Source organism: Lactuca virosa, chromosome 7 (assembly GCF_052849685.1).
Source record: "Lactuca virosa cultivar CGN04683 chromosome 7, Lactuca_virosa_CGN04683_v6, whole genome shotgun sequence".
Taxonomy (NCBI): domain Eukaryota; kingdom Viridiplantae; phylum Streptophyta; class Magnoliopsida; order Asterales; family Asteraceae; genus Lactuca; species Lactuca virosa.
Genome location: NC_136432.1, coordinates 185,205,570 through 185,212,838, shown reverse-complemented (window position 1 = coordinate 185,212,838; position 7,269 = coordinate 185,205,570). Strand labels below are relative to the sequence as shown.

At 34.7% G+C, this 7,269-nt stretch overlaps 1 long non-coding RNA gene across 1 annotated transcript; it reads right to left on the bottom strand.

The window, feature by feature from the left end:
- Positions 1 to 2,018: 2,018 nt before the first annotated feature.
- On the bottom strand, positions 2,019 to 3,114 carry LOC145123889 (uncharacterized). Its single transcript, XR_013715400.1, has 2 exons — positions 2,821 to 3,114; positions 2,019 to 2,256 (listed from the first exon to the last, which is right to left on the bottom strand). It is a non-coding gene; the product is annotated as an uncharacterized LOC145123889 (long non-coding RNA).
- Between the last annotated feature and the right edge of the window lie 4,155 nt (positions 3,115 to 7,269).

Sequence of the window (7,269 nt, the reverse complement as noted above, 5' to 3'; positions counted from 1 at the left end):
TGCTATTTGTTAACTCCCTAGGTCAGTTGCGAAGGTGGGGGTGAAAATCAAGTTGCAGGTTTCAGATTTGAATATGGGTTTCATTGTAAAAAACCAAGGCAACGTTTCGTTCGTAAGCAATCAAGGCATCGATTGTTTCTATTCATTGGATAATCTTAAATTTCAGATTCAGATTAGAGGTTACAAATTGAACACAAAAAATAATATGTAAATTGATGAAACTTTTGTGGTGCTACAATGCCAAAAACCTTTCCCTATATTCCCCATAGTTATTATGTGGCCCTCGTAGAACTATGTTAACATTCTAATTAGATCGATACATATTCAATATGTGACCCTTATAGAACTATAAAAAAAATGTTATTTTTTTTTTAAATCTTAAAACTATCTTTTGTGGACGTAGTACATATTCTCAACTAAAGGCAATTGATGGATAATTAACAATGTAACCTTTATTAAAAACATAGATGCATATTATATTTTAAAATTTATAAGAAAAACATTCTGAATTTCAACAAAACATCTTATAAGAAATAAATGTTGAAATACATATTCTGAACTAATGGGCAATTGATGGATAATTGACGATGTAACCATTAGTATAAAATTAGAAACTTTGATATTGTGACAATTATAAGAAAAACATTTGAATTTTATGAAAACACCTTACAAGAAGTAGATGCCAAAATAGAAAAAATGTATCAAAAACAAAAGTGTCAAAATGAATATTGGTTTAAAACAACTTATGAACCTATTGCATGTTTTAAACACTACTAGTCTAATAGAATGTGTTTGAAGTAAAATAACACCTTTTAAAACACTAATATGAAAGAAAATAACATTTTATAAAAAAATAGGACTACTTAAAGGGTGTTTGGGTGTTCTTCTAAAACATCATTGTTAACTTTTTGACTTTTTGAAAAGTAATAAGTTAAAAAAAATGTTAGGATACTTTTAAAACTCTTTTTTGTTTAGCATTTGAAAATGATTTTTTCACGAAATAACAAATTGTGACTTTTTAAAATGATTTATAACTTATTAGAATAAAAACAAGGGTGTGTTTAGGTCATTTTTGGTTACTTAACTTTTGGTATTTTGCTCATTTGGTCACTTAACTTTTTTAAGTTTAAAAAAGTCATCAAACTTTTGACTTTGTGCTCATTTAGTCACTTAACTTCTGGTTTGGTCACTTAACTTTTGGATTTGTGCTCATTTAGTCACTAAACTTTTGAAAAAATTTAAAAGTTTAGTGACTAAATGAGCATAATTTTAAAAGTTAGGTGACTAAATGTGACCAAACCAAAAGTTAAGTGACTAAATGAGCACAAAGCCAAAAGTTTGATGACCTTTTAAAACTTAAAAAGAGTTAAGTGACCAAATGAGCACAAAATCAAAAGTTAAGTGACCAAAAATGACCTAACAAAACACAACTTTAAGTCGATTACTTTTTAACTTATTGACTTTTACTACTAAAAAGCTAATTCATGTATTTTTTTTAAAAATTCATTTTCCCACCGGTCATAAGTTTAAGTCTTTTTTGGCAAAAGTCATTTTTAACTTCAAAATGAAATCTCAAATACCCTCTTATTAAGAAAACATGATAGAATGCCACAAATGAATTTATAGGTTATTAAGAGGACATTTAACTATTAGAATAAGAGTGAAATGATGTTAGCACGAGTACAATAATATAGTCATTAAATATTAATTAGATTAAAAGCAAATTGTCAAAATAAAGTAATATTGTTAAAAAAGTATGTTGCTATTCATGAAATAAGAACATTCACTGGTATGTGATATTTGCAAACATTAAAGATGTAATTAGTTTAGTATATAGTGAACCTTAAACGGCAACTCTTTGGATTTTATGGTCAGGATGTGAATTGATCTCTTTTTCTCCGCATTGTCTTGCACAGAATTAACATAAAATGAAATGATGTATGACCAAATTAGGTTTAAAACCTAACCAAACAATGTATTTGGCTTTGTCATGTTTGCATGGCATTTTAGTTCAAAAATAGTAAAATATTCTTATCATTTATTCAAAGAATTTGAATGTTCAATCTCACACACAAAATATATCTACAAGATGTACAAAAATAAAACAATTAGAATGCTGACTAAAACCCCAGCTGCTCAAGATCGCAAGAAAACTTGTCAAAAACTTATACTCCATGCATTGCCATTTGCAAATGTCTGTGTTGAATCCCTTGTTACCTTCTCCTTTACACAACACACGAGCCACTTTCCAAATTCCTGTCAAATACATGAAATGGTTAATGGGTAAAAATGGAAACAGGATGCTCATAACAAGAATCATGATATGCAATGCAATGTAACTAAGAATGTATAGCACTATCAATCTTGCAATGTGTAACTTGTACAATCAAGAGCTGGTTTTGTGCCACTTTAAGCTTTTTCATGTTGCAGCTGTATTAACTTACTGGCTGGCAGTACTTGCACCAGTCAGTTCGGCCAGTTGCCATGGCATCATCAGAGACATTATTGAAACAATAAAAAAAAAAACTAATGCAATGAGCTCAAACATTCAAGCTATTCATAACAGATATGATATGACAGGTTGCAATCTACATCTCGAACTACTTGCCCTAAAAATTGTTCACATTTTCGTATTACAACTTTTCCAGCACTTGAAGAAGAAGTCTATGGATTTAAGCTAAGCTCGAGATACGAAGTCATGACACAATTGGACTGAAAATAAACTATTACATACAAGATCTGAACCACAAAAACGCTCAATTGAGTTACGTATGAGAAAAATAGAGATCGAATAAAAACTCATGATCAAAGAAACAAAACCTGCGTTGAAACTAACAGAGCGATTCGATGTTTCCAAACGATACGGAGAGAGAAATTTACTCCATGCCGATCCAGTGACTGATTGAACAACTATTCTATGTGAAATAGATGAACAGAAATGAAGTAGGGCATCTGGCTAGCGATGATGCACCCGAAATGGCAAATGTAGCCATAGTTGTTTATGGCGAAACTGACGAAATCACCTGCAACTTCCGGTAGCAAGAACTAGGGTTAGCGGTGGTGTTGTCTTATAAGTTATAACGGGCGATTAGGTTTTCAGTCCTGGTGTAAAGATGAAATCATGAAAACATTGAATGTGAAAACGGATCGGACTTGAGTTTTTATGGGCCTTGTATGGGCTGAACTTGGACCATGGAAAACTTACATTTCTTGTTAATTATTTTTCAGCAAATAATTACAAGCTTAGGAAGTTTAGAAATACTAATTAGATTATTGTAACTATAAATCATAGTAATTAATATTTGGTATTTAGATTATGATGGATAGTTATTTCGAATAATTATTTTTAAGTTGTAACAAAGATGTCTATCAAATGAGCTACATTTATTTATTTACCTCCGATTATTCTTATTTCTTTTAAAAAATTTTATTCACTTTCTCACTGATATTATCAATTCCTCTATTGGCAAAAAACAGTAATTTTCAGAATTATAAATGATAGCTTTTAATAAGTTTAATACAAACAACTTATAGAAATTTTATTTTATCTTATTGAAAATAAATAACCATTTAAATTTAATATTTTCTAGAACATGTCGACTTCAACAATTCCTAAAAATATATTTTCTCTATATACATTTATTGGTTATATCTATAAAATAGTGAAAATATGTTTTGTTATTATATATTTTATTTTGATTAGAAACCCAAACTAGATAAGGAGAAACAACTATCTTTTAACGGTTAAAAACAAAGTATCTTTATCAATAGAGATATAGTTATACGATTAATTTGATAAGATATTTTTTATATTTTGTTTTCTTAAACGGTTCGTAAAAATGTAAGTTAACAATGAACAAGGCAGAAACACAAAAGAACCTGGCCATATACTTTTTTATTTGGTAAGTTTGAATCCTATAGTTCTAAGACCGGAGGATGGGGGTGGGAAACTCCCCTCATTTTTTGTGGGTCACAACACTCTTTCTCTCATTTTATTTTTCTTCACCTAAACCCAATGAATGGGTGAGAAACTTCTCTCACTATTTTTTTTATATTTTAAATATATTTCCTACAAATATTATACTCATTTTGTAGGGAATTAAAAACCATAAGTTTTGATATATATATATTTTTTATAATTTTTAGTAGGTATAAAATTCAATAAATATTAAAAAAAAATAAAAAAAAGTTAGCCAATAGGAATAGGAGAGAGAGTGAGGGAATGGGCTCCCTCATCTCCTTCCCTCACCACATTTCCCTCGGTCAAGATGTTGTGTTCAACTGAGAGAGAAAACTTCCCCCACCCTTTCCCATCATTTCCATCGCCCACACCGTCCGGCCTAATATTAGGATGATCTGATGTCATCAAAAAATCAACCTGTTTGAACTTAGTTAATGCCTCGATAGGCAAAGTTAAAGTATGTACGTAACAAAATATTATCGAGCTATAAACTTCCACATTAAGAAATAAAAATATAAAATTCACTTATATTCTTAAAAATATATGGATAAGGGGGGACAAAATCGTTCTCATCGAACCTGCTGAAGTCGGTGAAGCCGTCAAACCCATTGTGGAGGGAGTTGTGATCTTGCTGAACCCATCTAATCCAGATCCCTCCCAACCCACTTTTCTTACTTTCCTTCTTTGTTTCCAACCTCTAGCAGTTTCTTGAACCCACAACACTCCTCTTTTTCTCTCTTGATCTCCTCATGCCGATCCCTCTCCTCGTCAGGTCAAACCCGCTCAACCCCTCCATCTCCACCCCACTACGATTTCGTCCACCCTAACAAATTGTTCTAGCTTAACATGTAAGCAATATGACCGTAAACAAACTGAACAAACACGAACGATGATTGTTCATGTTTGTTCATTTAAGTTAGCCGAATAAATAAATGAACACAAACGGATAAATAAATGAGTTTTATTGTTCATGTTCGTCCGTTTAACAAATTACATTATTCATGTTCGTGAACATGCTAAACGAACATAAATGAATGGAGATAAACAAACATAATTGAGCATACATGAACCTAGACGAACATATACAATATTAATATAATCAAACACAATTGAGTATATATGAACATAAAATGAACTTAAATGAACAAACATAAATGAATGTAAACGAACAATATAAACGAACGTTCACGAACATAATTGAACGAACGTGACCATTTTCATGTTCGTTCATTTAACTAAACGAACGAGAACTTATGTAGATGTTCGTTCATTTATTAAATAAAACTAACATAAATGAACTTCCGACCGAACGGTTTACAAACAGTTCGCTGAATGTTCGGTTCATTTGGAGTACTGATCATATGTGTAACAAATTACCATTCTTTATTACCTTTTTGGAGATGAAGGAAGTTACAACACACTTGTATGTTCAATCAATTATCTTTGTCATTAGAAAAAATTGTGTAGATAAATACCATTTTGACCGATTATTGCATGTTTAGCCGATTTACATGTTCAAAAACACCATTAAACTCATATTTGTTATTAAAACACCATTAAGCTCACATTTTGTAGCACCTGGTTCCTGGTATGTATTTCATTTATGTAATTTTACATTTTTGCCCTGGGACTCGGCGAGTTGATGGCCCAACTCGCCGAGTAGAAGCGGGATAGAACGCGGGGTTTAAGTATGGGACTCGTCGAGTCGGATCCTGGACTCGACGAGTAGGCTCTGTCTGGACAAAAACCCTAATCTGAGGGTTTACACCCTATTTAATCATCTCATTCAGCCCCCACTCGTCCCTATTGCTCCCAGAAACCCTCCCTGGCAAACCCTAAGTGTTTTGGTGCAATATTCAAGGCTTTTGAGTGATTTTGGTGGATTTTGATCACAAGGAAGAAGGAAGAGCATAGAAGGATCAAGAGGAGACTGAAGGATTCGAGTTTGGTGCATCATTTGCTGTTCTCAGAAGGTATAAAGTCTATACTTTGCTTGTTCTTTTGTTAGATCCATTTTTGGGGAGATTTAGGGCTTTTATAAGTCATTCTTGATAGCCAACCATGATTGCAAGCATGGTTGGGGGTTGAGGCTTCGGATCTAGGTCCATGGAAGGGTCACAAGGCAGTTGGGGGTTGCTTTTGCACCCATGGAAGGTCCCATGCATCTTAAGAGCTTCTTTTTGGGCATTTTAGGCTCAAGGTCCCATGCATGCACATAAAGTTTGTAACTTTACGTGCTAGATTGAGTTTAGGGACCTAGATCTATCATTTGGACAAGAGTTGCACTCCAGAAATCGAAGAAATAAGACTTGGACTGCATCGACTCGGCGAGTCGTTCTTGGGACTCGGCGAGTCCAAGGTTAGACTCCCCTTTTTCTGTTATGGTTCATGGGAACCAGTTGAGTGAAAGAAAGGTTTTAGAGGGTCCAAGGGAGTGACCCAAACGTATTGGGATAAGCCATAGTCCTGGAGTTCATAGGCATCGACGAGTGCACGAGCAGACTCGGCGAGCCCAAGGCAATCTCCCAACTCTTGAAGATGAATTCGACGAGTTGTTCATACAACTCGGCGAGTCGAGGACAGGACGTGTTCTTAGGATGAAGATGGACTCGACGAGTGTTCATACCGCTCGGCGAGTCGGAAGAAGGTTCATCCGAGGTTGTTAGAAGGAGAACTCGTCGAGTCGTTGCTAAACTCGACGAGTAGGGACGTGGATGAGGACGGTTAAAGAAATAGGGACTCGACGAGTTGACGACCCAACTCGGTGAGTCGGGTCAACTGGAAGTTGACTTTGACTTTGACTTGGACTTGGTTTGGGGTAAAATAGTCATTTTATCCTAAGGGGTAGATATCAGATTCTGATTAAGTGTTTTGTGGGGATTATAGCCGGAGGATTTCCGGAGCAGCAGCAGTCAGGGATTCCCCGCACAGATTATCAGCAGCTACTCGTTTGAGGTGAGTTACCTTCCAGTAGCGGTGGGTCTACGACCACAATGCCCGCCCACCAGTAGGAGTTGTATGATTGATGATTGTCTTTGTGATATTCATCTAGGTTTGCTACTACCTGTTATGTTATGTGCTAGTATGATATGATGTTAGCAGTAGGGGAGATAGTCCCCAAGATTCCCGGTCGATAGGGCCGAAGGGGGTAGTCATACCCAATCATGCTAGATGGAATATGATTATGTGTTACATGTTATGTGGTAGTAGTGGTGGGGTGAAATAGTCCCCAGTATCCGGTCGAGAGGACCGAAGGGGAGGCCAGCACCCAGATATGCTAGGCAGTATCCGGTCGAGAGGACCGAAGG